Source organism: Schistocerca gregaria, chromosome 1 (genome assembly GCF_023897955.1).
Source record: "Schistocerca gregaria isolate iqSchGreg1 chromosome 1, iqSchGreg1.2, whole genome shotgun sequence".
Taxonomy (NCBI): Eukaryota; Metazoa; Arthropoda; class Insecta; order Orthoptera; family Acrididae; genus Schistocerca; species Schistocerca gregaria.
In genome coordinates, this window is record NC_064920.1 from 765456834 (window position 1) to 765472014 (window position 15181).

At 44.5% G+C, this 15181-nt stretch overlaps 1 protein-coding gene and 1 pseudogene across 2 annotated transcripts in view; one reads left to right on the forward strand and one right to left on the reverse strand.

The window, feature by feature from the left end:
* Positions 1 to 15181, reverse strand: part of LOC126268104 (uncharacterized) — a 634297-nt gene that overhangs the window by 213212 nt on the left and 405904 nt on the right. The gene's annotated exons all lie outside the window — the stretch shown is intronic.
* On the forward strand, positions 1976 to 2092 carry LOC126291169 (5S ribosomal RNA; annotated as a pseudogene).

The window sequence follows — 15181 nt, forward strand, 5'->3', positions numbered from 1 at the left end:
GATCGGTGAAGTGGAGGGAGATTGTCAATTGGACAACCATTGCATAATAAAGGTTTTACTCAAGTGTCCCAAAGTACGGTTAACTACGGTGAAGGGAACACATGAATTTAAATAGAACTACGAAATAAACTTTATTTACTTTAAAACACCTGCGGACCATGTCGACTTAGGAAAGTATACGGGGCGATCAAAATGGTGCCGTTCGACGGCGTTGCTGCAGCGTATATGCAACGTATCGCGACTCCAATTTTGGTATATAAGCACCGAAATGTAAGAAAGAGATTAATGTGGCATTCGAGTCTTTTCGACGTGTGTGCGATACATCTGGAAACGTGATACATGGCGACATTGATATCAGATGCGTTCTAACTGGTCCAACGTGCTGTTTTTCCTGTCTTAGCTGTCGAAGGACAAATGCCTGTAGACATCCGCCGGAGAATGCGTATGGGGCTGCATGTCTGTAGAAGACCACCGTTGTGGAAAAGTGCGAAAGGGGTGATAACGCAGGCACCCATATCCCAAATGTCAACTCAAGTGGCAGACACTCGATCACGCGGATATAGTCCTGATCTCTCCCCATGTGCTCATCACGGCTTCGGTGCCTTGACAAAGGCCTTCCAGGGTAGATTCCTGTCGGCCCAGGACATGCAGAAGGCAGTTACGGACTCCTTCACGCAGCAGAACACGGTATTTTACCAAAAGGGCATCTTTACTCTGGTGCGTCGATGGGATGATTGCCTCAGTGCTCACGGCAATTTTGCCTGATTGGCGAACCGATTGTGAACGGTACGGCCTTCTAAAGGAAATTTTTTTTATCGGCCCTTATGTAATCACGCTTTATGTCATGCTTACGAGCGCCGCTATCGCACTGGAAACGTATTTCAGTCGAAGCGCGTGCTTCTCTGCTATCGAAAAACTATTTGACAGTTCTCTGTTACTAGTCCCTCCTACGATACAGCGCCTCAGTATTCCACACCCAAACACATGTGTCTAATACAGACGAAATGATTTAGAGGTTTACTTTCGGATGCTCAAGCCTGCGATTTCTCATCATTTCTCCAGTGTCTTCGCTGTCCCGCTCGCCAATTCCTACGCTTTGTTCAAGTCTTTCTCTCTGATACTACCGCCTCCCCCCTCTCCTTATACAATTACCTAACTCCCAGATACGAAAGTAAACCAACAGTCGTCAGTGGTTCAAATGGCTCTGAGCACTATGGGACTTAACATACTAGGTCATCATTCCCATAGAAGTTAGAACTACTTAACCTAACTAACCTAAGGACATCACACACATTCATGCCCGAGGCAGGATTCGAACCTGCGACCGTAGCGGTCACGCGGTTCCAGACTGAAGCGCCTAGATCCGCACGGCCACACCGGCCGGCAATCGTCCGTGACTAGAGTAAATGTTCTCCTGTGCAAATCTTCTCCTACGAAGAGCCGGCTGTTGTGGGCGAGCGGTTCAAGGCGCTTCAGTCCGGAACCACGCAGCTGCTACGTCGCAGGTTCGAATCCTGCCTCGTGCATGTATGTGTGTGATGTCCTTAGATTAGTTAGGTTTACTTGGTTCTAAGTCTAGGGCACTGATGACCTCAGATGTTAAGTCCCATAGTGCTTAGAGCCATTTGAACCATTTTTCCTATGAAGACTCCTTAGGTCACACCCTGGTCACTTACTCGGTCGTGGCATTTTCGAAGTAGTGGTTCAACTCCCATGGCACAGCAAGCCTGTTATCTAAGCTACCAGTTAATTTATTAGAGCTCCCAGGACTCTCTGAACCGATGCACTAAGACAGCCGGAGCACCGCAAGGAATCTCGCTACACTTATCTTAGAGTTCCTGAGGACACTCACAATATCTTGACACTTCGCTTACACCTCCACCGATCGTTTCCTTCCGAGTTTCCGCAGCATCAGTTGCTTCGCCTCCCTTATACTAAAATTTAGGTATTACTTCAGAGGATGCGTACAACTCAGGGCAACGGCCTTGCCGCAGTGGATACACCGGTTCCCGTGAGATCACCGAAGTTAAGCGCTGCCGGGCTTGGTCGGCACTTGATGGGTGACCATCCAGGCCACCATGCGCTGTTGCCATTTTTCGGGGTACACTCAGCCTCGTGATGCCAATTGAGGAGCTACTCGATCGAATAGTAGCGGCTTCGGTCAAGAATACCATCATAACGACCGGGAGAGCGGTGTGCTGACTCTATGCCCCTCCTATCCGCATCCTCCTTGAAGATGACACGGCGGTTGGATGGTCCCGATGGCCCACTTGTGGCCTGTAAACGAAATGGTATAACTCACGTTCTCCTACTATTGTTAAGTTGCGAAATACCTGTATATGGCGGTTGGCACGATACGATATACCGGAAAGCTGAGAGGCGAGTGGGCACAGGGAATTGTTTGCGAGCTGTGGCCTTTAAGAGCGGCCCGCGGTCCGGGGGCCTCGTGAATCAGCAGGCCGTGCAGAGGCTGAGGCTGCCGTGGGAGCGCAGCTGCGGGCCACACCTGGCAGCCCCCCGTCTCTCTCCCTCTCCCTGTCTCTCCCTTCCTCTGCTCTCCGTTACACGCACGCTGATCCACGCCGGCGCCGCGGGCGACCGCCGCCTCGTGACGTCACACCTGCCGCTCCGCGGACAAAGCGCTACTCGCCTCCGTTCCGCAGGTGGCTTAATAGCCGCCGAGGCCCTGCACCGCTCGCCTGCTCGAGACGGCCGTGCCCACGGAGTTTCAGCCACAAGCCTTTCGGCTCAGTATATGCGCACTGGTTTCAATCAGGTGTAAAAGAAGGAAGAAGAAACAAATGTCTAGGGACCTTATTAAAAAAAAGTTTCCTTACCGTACGCTATCAGAACTTAACAACAACCACTGCGACAATCCACACGCCGACAACAGGTCCACAGCGAAGTAGCTGTTATTATGCCCTGGCAGACTGGTGGCTAAGTGTATACGCGAGTGTATGTATGTAGACTGAAGTGACGAATGAAAATATTTACGAAGGCTGCGATTCGTACCATGAATCAGATGTGCTAACCACCACTACACCACTCTGGAACAGCGGCTTTGCACGGCTGCAAGGACTACCTTAGTACACGTCCCTTCTCAATCCAAATTCCCATTCACGCCTCAGCCGCCGGCCGCAGTGGCCGTACGGTTCTAGGCACGTCAGTCCGGAACCGCGTGACTGCTACGGTCGCACGTTCGAATCCTCCCTTGGGCATGGATGTGTGTGATGTTCTTAGGTTAGTTAGGTTCAAGTAGTTCTAAGTTATAGGGGACTGATGACCTCAGATATTAAGTCCCATAGTGCTCAGAGCCATTTGAACCACGCCTCAGCCCCCTTGGTATTCCCCGTACAGTCGCACAGCGTTGCAGAGTTTCTCCAGTTGTACTGAAGTAGAACCTTAGCATAGACGAAATGAGAGATCCTGCCTGGAACCCAAGCCGTTCGAGTTTAGGGGGAATACAAAGGGGCTGAGACGTGAATGGAAATTAGGATTTAGGTGGGAGGCTGCTCTAGGATAGACCGTACAGTTGTGCAAAGCCATTATACCAGAGTGGCATATTGGTTAGCAAGTCTACCTACTTGAGCAGGAGATCCGGGTTCGAATACCAGCCTTTATTCATCATATATATATATATATATATATATATATATATATATATATATATATGAGACGTGAAAAGATCTATGGAACCAAACAGTTCCATTTGATACCCAAGTTTATTGAGTCCCTTACTGTACATGTTGTATATTTATGATCTTGCAGAGTTACCTCAGACTGTTAGTAGATGATGCAGTTATCTACAGTGAAATGCAAACTTGACGAAGCTGTACAAATATTCCGTCCTACCTTGATAAGATTTCAAAGTGGTACAAATACTGACAACTTCCTTTAAATGTTCATACATGTAAAATTGTGCACTTCGCAAAGCGAAGAAACATAGTATCCGATGAATGTACACTACTGGCCATTAAAATTGCAATACCAAGAAGAATTGCAGATGATAAACGGGTATTCATTGGACAAATATATTATACTAGAACTGACATGTGATTACATTTTCTCGCAATTTGGGTTCATAGATCCTGAGAAATCAGTACCCAGAACAACCACCTCTGGCCGTAATAACGGCCTTGATACGCATAGAGATTGAGTCAAACAGAGCTTGGATGGCGTGTACAGGTACAGCTGCCCATGCAGCTTCAACAAGATACCACAGTTCATCAAGAATAGTGACTTGCGTATTGTGACGAGCCACTTCCTCGGTAATCAATGACCTGACGTTTTCAATTGGATCTGGAGAATGTGGTGGCTACGGCAGCAGTTGAACATTTTCTGTATCCAGAATGGCCCGTACATTACCTACAACATGCGGTCGTGCATTATCCTACTGAAATGTAGGGTTTCGCAGGGATCGAATGAAAGGTAGAGCCACGGGTCGTAATACATTTGAAATGTAACGTCCACTGTTCAAAGTGCCATAAATGCGAACAAGAGGTGACCGAGACGTGTTGTCGCGTCCCAAGCGTGGGTTTTGCGAGGGATTGAGCGACACGGTTCGTAGACGGGAATTAGCCGGTTGACCTAATTGAGAGGGAGACTTTTGATCTGGCTAAGATGTTAAATTCCCTGGTGTGAAGGTACAAGGCTAGGATGTTGGTAGAAGTAAACTCGTATGGACGTTATAAAAGTTCTAATTTATTCATAAAGAATACAGATCACCCTAACTGCGTAGTGATTGTACCTACAGAATAGCCAAGCCCATTACAGAGACGGTGACTGACTTCCACCGTTCTGGCTGCCTGATAGAACTTTCCAGCACTTTGCTGCCCACACTAGCACCCTACGTCAGAGTCCTGCGGTCGCTGCCTAAACGCTCATCGGCGACTATCTCCAACTGTCTGCCTGCAGCCCGCCCTCAGCCCAAGTCGGCTGCTACTCACGCTGACTACCGTCGCTGCCTAAACCCGAGAGAGAGAGCTCCGGAGCGGCGTGCCTCCGAGTTTTGTTAGCTCTTCCCCTTCGACCCCGCCAGCGCTTGGCATGACGTAGCGTCGAGTGCAACTTTTCCTTATTAGGGATTGTTTTAGTATTAACTTCAGTACTTTTCTTCAGAAGCTGGGTGGAGGGGTAGAGGGGCCTCTCCCTATATGGTCACGCACTGCGTCCTGAGCCCTTCATTGGCTCCTCATGACGTAGTGCGGTCCCCACCTAGGGCCCTCTTTCTTTCTCTCTCCGCTCCCAGACTTCTCCCTCTAGCCAAGAGTATTGATACTGCAAGTTATTGTTTATTAAGGGACCTGCCCAGAGCGCCCTGTTTATCTTAATAGCTGAGTCTGCTTCCTTGCTTATCACGCGCAGCTGCCTGGCCGCTTGGACCGCCGCCTCGGCTATTTGGCTGCGTCATCTTTTGTGACCCCTCTGACACGCCTGGCGTCCCCTGTTAACTCTATCTCCCCGTATGATTTCTGGTGTATCGTCTGAGAACAACTGCATTTAGACTTGGCTTTTCTGCGGTTACAACAGTGTAACCAATGGCACCCCATACCATCACGACGGGTGATACGCCAGTATGGCGATGACGAATACACGCTTCCAATGTGCGTTCACCGCGATGTCGCCAAACACGGATGCGACCATTATGATGCTGTAAACAGAACCTGGATTCATCCGCAATAATGACGTTTTGACGTTCGCGCACCCATGTTTGTCGTTGAGTACACCATCGCAGGCGCTCCTGTCTGTGATGCAGCTCAAGGGTAACCGCAGCCACGGTCTCCGAGCTGATAGTCCATGCTGCTGCAAACGTCGTCGAACTGTTCGTCCAGATGGTTGTTGTCTTGCAAACGTCCCCATCTGTTGACTCAGGGCTTGAGACGTGGCTGCACGACCCGTTACAGCCATGCGGATAAGATGCCTGTCATCTCGACTGCTAGTGATTCGAGGCCGTTGGGATCCAGCACGGCGTTCCGTATTACCCTCCTGAACCTACAGATTCCATATTCTGCTAACATTCATTGGATCTCGGCCAACGAGAGCAGCAATGTTGCGATACGATAAATCGCAATCACGATAGCCTACCATCCGACCTTTATCAAAGTCGGAAACGCGATGGTACGCATGTCTCCTCCTTACACGAGGCATCACAACAACGTTTCACCAGGAAACGTCTGTCACTGCTGTTTGCGTATGAGAAATCGGTTGGAAACTTTCCTCATGTCAGCACGTTGTAGGTGTCGCCATCGGTGCCAACCTTGTGTGAATGCTCTGAAAAGCTAATCATTTGTATATCACAGCATCTTCTTCCTGTTGGTTAAATTTCGCGTCTGCAGCCCATCATCTTCGTAACGTAGCAATTTTAATGGGCAGTATTGTAATTCTCCGTCTTTCAATTAGTGGTAATCCCCATCTACTATGGACTCAATTACATGTGGGATCATGTAAGTTTTTTTTTAAATTTAATATTGCGTTCCAATGCCTTATCTGTTGCCGCAATCGTCAGACTAAAGTCACGTGCGCTCTCTGGGAATTGTGTAAACTTTGCTCTTAATGTGATGGTACTGTATTTGTTTGTGTGTTGTACTTTCTGAGGCGAAAATAGGGGAGCAGTCCGGTACTTGCCTAATCATTCGTAGAAAACTGAGTGAAAACTACAATAAGGTGCTCTCAGCCGTGCGTATTCGATCCGGGTCTGGCTGATTCCCTGTCTTTTAAGTTAGCTTTCTGTGCGTTACGCTATACGAGCAGGACCATTACACACGGATATAGAGTAACAAAAGTGACAAGGTCTGTAATAACGCGATCTCCATAACACACAAAGATCCAGTTTCTGTAGGCGCCTATGTAAATATGCAACAGTAGTATGCCGTGTTCCCGTCGCTCCAGAAACAACTAGGTGCAGCGTTGTGATTCTACTCTGCCACTGTATCAGTGAACTCACAGCCCGCCCCGATAGCTGAGTGGTCAGCGTGACGGGCACGGGTTCGGTTCCCGGCTGGGTCGGGGATTTTCACCGCTCAGGGACTGGGTGTTGTGCTGTCGTCATCATCATTTCATCCCCATCCGGCCCGCAGGTCGCCCAATGTGGCGTCGAATGTAATAAGACCTGCTACACGGCGGCCGGACCTGCCCCACATGGGGCCTCCCGGCCAATGACGCCAAACGCTTATTTCCGGTGAACGCACACACGATTCCACTATCATTCCACTCCGCTTCAACCACGCCTATTTCCTTCTTCCTTTAAATCGCATCAGCATTTACAGTTCTCCAGCAGGTTGAGTGACTCTGTCTCGCAAGCTGATATTAAACCACATTTGTTTTCGTGTCCCACGTTCGTCTGTGAGGGTTGAACTTTTTGAAAAAGTAAGGGATATACACCTCCCTCAAACTTCGCGTCTTTTGTTTACCAAAGAGATTCTCCTTCATAAAGTAACTCTTAATTTTCTGAAGAGTATTGGATAAAATCTGTAGGTTTAAATGGTACAAGTATTTCATTTTTATGTTTGGCTTGTGATGAAATTGCAGAAATCGTGGGAACTTATAGATCAAAACTGTCTAATTTACTTCTAAATCGGTTTGTCGACAATTTATGGTGGACAGAATCGTGACAGCTTGAGCTCTTATATCTGCAAAGATGTATTTCGTGTTTTCTTCACATTGTAATCATATTTTTTCGATGGCTAGGTAAGAGTTTTTTCTCCGGCGGAAAAAAAACTGTACACGAGATCTATATAGGCAAACTCTTCATCAATAAACCTACCCACACTGCTGGGTATCACTGCTAACGTACAACAAACACTGCTGTGAAAAGAGTCCCGGAAGACAAACTTGAGGTTGGAGAGTAAAGAGTCGACAACAGCTAGTAATAGCTGACCACAGTATTATTTCACCTGGGAATGAGGGCGCGTTGGTCGGCTTACCTGAAGTTTTTATCGTGATATTTCACGGGGGCATGCCGAGTCACTTGAGAGTATATGCACAAGTAATTTGAAATAATTCACAACACGATGAGTTTTCTTAGTCTCCACTCTGCTTCTTTACTCTAACATCATTTCGTGTTACCGATAACGGCCACGGGGGTCCTAGTGAAATAATATCGTGTTCGGTTAGTTCCGTGAGTGAATGGAAGAGATGTGTTTCCAAACAAGACACACCACGCATACCATAGACATCTGCAATACTATGCAAATATAAAGGCAGATGGTGGTAAGAAATCAAGCAAAATGCGATTACTCTGTTAACGAGCCACGGAAGGCAAAATGAACCTTATAGCAAAATAGAAATTAGCTGTGAGCAGATCCCAAAATAATGTAGATGGTTTTCGTGTATACTTGGCTCAATCTGTGAGGGCTGAAAAGGGAGTTATTCGGTGACTACACAATTGCATTCTATTAGCACTTCTGCCCGGCTCAAGATGATTGCTACTCCAATCAGTTACATGTCCTCTGATGGTATGTATTTGTATGAAAGTACGTCGTCATCGGATCATTCCTTGCTAGGTGTTTAACTGCTGTTGTCAGTCGAGTATAACGCTGGAGGGCTCTAATATGGTTAATGCACTATGGAACCATTTTTGAAACGGATCACAATTTGTCTTTTGTTATTCATCTCTAGGTATATTCCAAGTTCTAAAATCAAAAGAAGATCCTTCATGAAAGTTCAGTTGCTAGGTATATGTTATTAATCCTCCATATTTTTCCGTCAATTTTTATTCGGTATTATAGATCAACAGGAAAAGCTTGTATCTTACCACTCACTTTTTGGCGGTCAATATTTTACGTTACATCTTCGGGTTAAGTAAAGTCTTGGCAGGTTATAAATCTTAACTTCATTGCGCTTCAAGTCATGAATGTTACACAAGGACCTGTCGTCTTTCTGCGTTAGCTATATTGTTTCCTACTTAAGAAATGACAATTAACATAATTCAATAACTAGTGGAAAGTATAAGCAGTCCATTTGTTACTTAGCTGTTGAAGTACCTGATCTGTTATAGCTGCTTGACAGCTTACCCCCCTTATGTTCATACTAGCAACCCTCTCCCTTCACCCAGGCTCTTTAAAGAGTCGAACCCCTGTGTATAAAACAGCTTAAAAACTCTGATTACTTTACAAATGAGTTAATGTTAAATATTTGACCTTAACCGTGTAAACAAGAGAAAGGTTAGAAAAGTCTTCACAAAAGGTACTGTATGCCATATGTGCGGTTCTTACATGTGCTCCACGTTTCCAGCTGATCTGCTTTTTCACTTGATGCTTAATAGCGGTTACGGGTTGTCACATCTGAATACTATGTCGCAATACAGTTCAACATGGTCTGTTTATGACCGAAAGTAGTTATGTAACAAAACCGTGTCTTTTGAACATTCTCAGATATTGGGTGAGCACAAGCTGGGTGATTTTCACGCCATGAGTTAACACTATGTCAAGACATAAAAACAGTCTCTACTGTAATATGTATCTTACTGTGTTGAACCTTTAACGTAAGATTATATTTCTTAATAAGTAGATTATGGAATCTTCCTAATTTTCTAAATGCGGTCACTCGTTACGTGAGTTACTGAAAATCAATTTTTTTTGCCTATGAAGGACATTAGATAGGCTAACTACTACAGAGACAGTGCCTCGAGTCAACATATTGCTAATGTAGTTTAGGCACATCTGCTTTGTCGGTAGTAAAGGATGATTTTCTAAAACCATTTCAGAAACATTACACACAATGTGTTTCTTGCCATTTCTTGACGATACTCTGTTCCTAACTTTCACTACAGAACACTAAGCAACTTCAGCTACTTCATGGGATACCTGGATGGCTGTATGAGTTACCGCAATACACAATTTTTTGAGCCATACGTCTACCAAAAATCTGTTTCCATGAGAAACCGGAAAAGAAAATATCACGAGGTGTCGGCCACTGAACATACAGTTTAACTATTGTCGTTTGTATTTTTCTGCCGGAGCTCTGTCAATCAATTAAATCAGCAGTACACATGCTATCTAGATAGCAGAATCAGTTTGGCTATAAATTCAACACTGATATGGATACAGAAATTTCACTAACTACTGTTTAAAGCTACAATGTTGCTCTATAATCACCACTAACATTTACGCATTTATGACGTTTAACGAATGTGCAAGTTGTCACTTCGTAAAATTCTTTGTTTTAGACTTCAGTGACGATATTTGAAGTTTTTGGGCAATAGTAAATCGTTTAGATCTTAGTATGAATAAAAAATCGTAGAGATTCAATGGTAATGCGATTAGTATGAACAAAAGAAATTGTAGAGTTTTCATGGTAATGCGATAAAAAAACCGCAGCATCAGTGCCAAAAGGTAATTAGACAAACACTTTGGGGTAATTTGAGTTTTACGAGTTTTATTCATAATCTTTATCAGTGAAGGCATGTTAAACAGAAAACACAATTATTGCCGAGTACATAATATATTGGAAAACATGGTACACCGAAGACAGAGAACCATAACAATAATAAAATGTTGAGCTGAAGGGCAGTATTTGCAAAAACTTGCGATGAAAATTGTGTTCATATTCTTATCTATTCATAATTGTCGATGTATTCTACGTTTTAATAGTTACACGTGATTTCGATAGAGGAATAGTTAAAATGACCTATGGAACATGTAACTAACTAACAAACAAAAAAAAAGAAAAGAAATGCGGATGTTAGTGCAAGACTACCGAAACATGTTCGAGTAAAAAATGTTCAAATGTGTGTGAAATCTTATGGGACTTAACTGCCGAGGTCATCAGTCCCTAAGCTTACACACTACTTAACCTAAATTATCCTAACGACAAACACACATATCCATGCCCGAGGGAAGACTCGAACCTCCGCCGGGACCAGCCGCACAGTCCATGACTGTACCGCCTTAGACCGCTCAGCTAATCCCGCCAGGCATATTCGAGTAAAAGTGAAAATCGTGTAAGACGGTGTTCTGCTCAAAAGTGTTTTCTTTATTGAACAAACAGCGACGTAAGAAGCGAGCCTCACAAAATCTGAGATGATACTCCTTCCTAATGCTGAGATCATTCTAGCATCGATTTCAAGTTGTAGTGCGTTCACAATCGGGAAATATCTTGTTTAGCCAGCGCCTGACTTACCATTCGATGTTTTGATCAAGAATCCCGTTAAGGTCGGTAATACACAGCAGAACACGTGAATTATTCGTCATGCTGTTTGTAGGCAGAAGAGTGCTAGCGCAAGCTTAGCACTTGCCCCGCTGGATGGCTACTGAGCAGCCGCGCTCTTGGCGGCAAGAAGGTTTCGCTCTTAATCCCGCCCCACTTCCTGCAACTTCCCTCCCTCCTACTCACCGTCCTTTCTACCACCTTTCTGTTCAGACAGCTCTCGTAAAACTCTGTACATGCCGGGTCGATCTCGCAACTGAATTAAAGTTTTCACAACTTTAGCGAGAGCATTTCGGTTTCCTTACTGTATTTACGAAGCACTCACAGTGATTGTTTCTCTAGTTCAGTGACCATGTGTTACTGGTTCTGCACTGAGAGCGTTATTTACGGCTCTAGACTCACATTCGGGAGGATCGGCGTTCAGAGCCTTGCACGACCGTTTCAGTTTAGTTTTCCGCAGTTTACCTAAGTTGTTAAAGCAAAATCTAGAAATGATGCCTTTGAAAGTCACGCCGTCCAATTCTTTCCCCAAATCTCATCAACTCACACTTGTCTTCCGTCTTTAATGACCTCCTCGTCGACGGAGCTTTAATCTCCATTCTCCCTCTCTTTCTGTTTCTAAGTTGGAGGTCATTACGTTTCTGCACCTATTTTTCAGTTTATTATACTCGACGACATTAGTGTACCAACTATCATGTTGTCACATCGCGAACCAAACAAAAACGTTAAAAGGTCAGGCCTCTGAGTCACTCTCTTATCGCTAATTTCGCATCCAAATATGACGCTACATATTAAAAAATGGTTCAAATGGCTCTGAGCCACACACATCCATGGCCGAGGCAGGATTCGAACCTGCGACCATAGCAGCAGAGCGGTTTCGGACTGAAGCGCCTAGAACCGCTCGGCCACACCGGCCGGCAAGCTACATATTGGTTTATTCAATTGATAAGAATAATTGACACATAATTACTGTAAATTACTGTCGTAAGGAGAAGAATACTGATGACAACAACCGTCTCGGCAGTCGAGGTGGCTGAAGCAAGCCTGTGTGGTGGCCGTTGACTACGGCTGATGGAGTGAGGTGGGGGATTGGGAAGTATCCGGTTCGAATATTGGTGTTGGAAAAAGTAGGGCAAATGTAGGCAAATGGCAAATGTAGGGGTGGTGAAGACATAAAGTTCCTGATGTCCAAACTTCGGTTCAACGTCCTGGATTAAATTCAAAACCTCTCGTCAACATCTCATGAGGTGTAGACTCGTGGCACGGTTGACGATGTGTAATTCGTCCGTTGGGTGGGGACAATTGCTCGGCGGGCCCCATGATGGTGTTTGAGAGAAGTAGGTCTCTTTCTACACCGGTGCCATACAACAGAAGAAGGCCAACATACTACACACACACACACACACACATACACGCGCCCGCGCGCTGGCATTACAATCATCTATGCTCTCTAGATACATTTACAACACAACTCAAACAACGCTAGGAGAGCGGTCACTGTGCTTGGAGGAAGAAAATCCTTTCACATTAGTCAGCTGAACCACCCCTCTTGGTCTTCCAGCCAACAATGCTGCACTGATGGCAATAATAACGGTGACAATATTTTAAAAAATGCCAAAAACTGCTTATAACCAGATCAAACTGTGTGTCGGACCTGGCAGTGCGCTACTAATTATGGCTGAGCACACTTCACGAACCTATTCGAACCTCTACCTTGCCGCAAGTTCCTATCTCTTTTTCTCGTATCCAATACTAAATTTTATAACAAACCTCGCAAATTTTTCTTCTCACATGTTCCCGCCGTATGTTCGGTCACTGAGGAAAAAGACAAGTAGAGGAATTATTCACAAAATAAAGATTGTGATAAAAATTAATTCAGTAATTTTCATTATTTAACTCACAGTCCATATTCGGAGTTATATTGGCCCGACAACTATAAGTATATTTCTCCTTGTAGGGGGACAGTTAGGTTTTTTGTTTAGAATATGTATGTTAAGACAACATCTTGCACGCACTTTACCTTTTGTATGGAGCTTTAATTCTCTTCACTACGAGACATCACAATGTCAACACTCAAATATGTCAGAAATTCAGATTAGCATAGGACTCACAGAGAACAACAACTTCCCACCAACTTTATTCAAAATTTCTTGTAACCACAACTCGCCAACAAGAACAGACATCACACATGAGTCACAGAAATTCTTTTACACAACAAATGAAATACCTATCTATAGCCTTTTCTTCGAAGTCTTTTCTTAAAAGTTTATAACTAACTTTAATGTCTATGATTTTAGATGGAATTAAAATGGAATAAGTAAATTTCGAAATAAATTCAACACGTAAAAAATTATTAATGTTTTGAACAATAATAAAATCAATGTATTTATGTTAGATTTAATATTTGAACACATATTCTGTTTGTAGCTGTGTGGTACGCGAAATTACAACTTCGAACTTAGGGGTACCGGTAGCAAATTTATAATGTGTATCAAGTAATCAATTTCTTTCAATGTATCGAAAAGGACTGTACATTGCGAAAGGTGAGCTATTGACCTGCTCCTTTACAAAGGCCATAACATAAACTCCATAGGTAATTATTAATGTAGTTCAGTTATTGTCTCTTTTAGCTACCAGTCATATTTCATTTTCAGGACACTAAATTCACGATTCGTAGATGAGTACTTTACGTATTCAAAAACATTATCATGCATTGCGTCTCTTCACATCTTAATTAAATTTTTTTCAGTTTCATTATTTCATTGTACACCTGGATGTATCTGGTCGTATAACACTCTGTTACCCTCACGTCCCTTTAGGTACAGTAGTTTTTCCCGCGCTACGTCACATGTTCCTTCTGCGGCTGCCTTTGTCGGTTTTCCACTCGACCTCGCACTTTCCTCAATTGCCCTGTTTTTATTTCGAGCCTAGCGAAGTACTGCGGTTTTCAATTCGGTGTTGTTGTGGCGCATTAGAACTCTGCCGGGGGCCCAGTTCTTAGAATTCAGCGGAAAACAAGCGAGGAGCGCCTCGGCATTTCCTGTAGCGGGGAATGCGTGTGTGGGGCAGCGCCAGCGGCGGAGGCGGAGGCGGCTCAGAGATTGAAATCCGTAGCGGCACGCGATGCGTCCATTTTAATCAACTAAACAGCTACATCATTAGTTGACAATCTACGAGCTGGATGCAGCAATGGCCTCCAGAATCTTGCTTTGTAGCACTTTAGGTCCCTCAACACATCTAGACACACTAGAAAATACTAAATGAACGCTACAAATCGTGTATTAAACGTTGTGCTGCCTCTAACACCCACAAATTCAGAGGACATGTAAATCTGTGTTCAGCAGTAATTGACTAAGGCGGTATACATGTATTCGCAGCAGTGTCCTTGCCGGGAGCTACCGCGAAATTCTGTCTTCTACGAAGTTCGCAACTAAATATACATCAAACCAAATGTAAAAGTAAGAGCAAGAGTTTAAGTCGAAGGTTAAATACACTGACGGAAAAAAAAAACATCGCAACGTCAAGAAGGAATTGTGTGACAAACGAAAGTTTGTAGGTGTGTTTCTACATCTGCTAGCAGCCCTGCTACGAGGATGGAAATCAGTTTTGCTTTAAATACACGCTGTAGCGGTCGTGAGCGTTAGTCACCTTTTAGATTGGGCATGGTCAGTTGATGTTAGTCAAGAACTGTGTGTACGGAGATGACTGATCGTTCCCGGTGCAATAGGAATGGGCATGGTCAGTTGATGTTAGTCAAGAACTGTGTGTACGGAGATGACTGATCGTTCCCGGTGCAGTAGGAATGGGCATGGTCAGTTGATGTTAGTCAAGAACTGTGTGTACGGAGATGACTGATCGTTTCCGGTGCAATAGGAATGGGCATGGTCAGTTGATGTTAGTCAAGAACTGTGTGTACGGAGATGACTGATCGTTCCCGGTGCAATAGGAATGGGCATGGTCAGTTGATGTTAGTCAAGAACTGTGTGTACGGAGATGACTGATCGTTCCCGGTGCAATAGGAATGGGCATGGTCAGT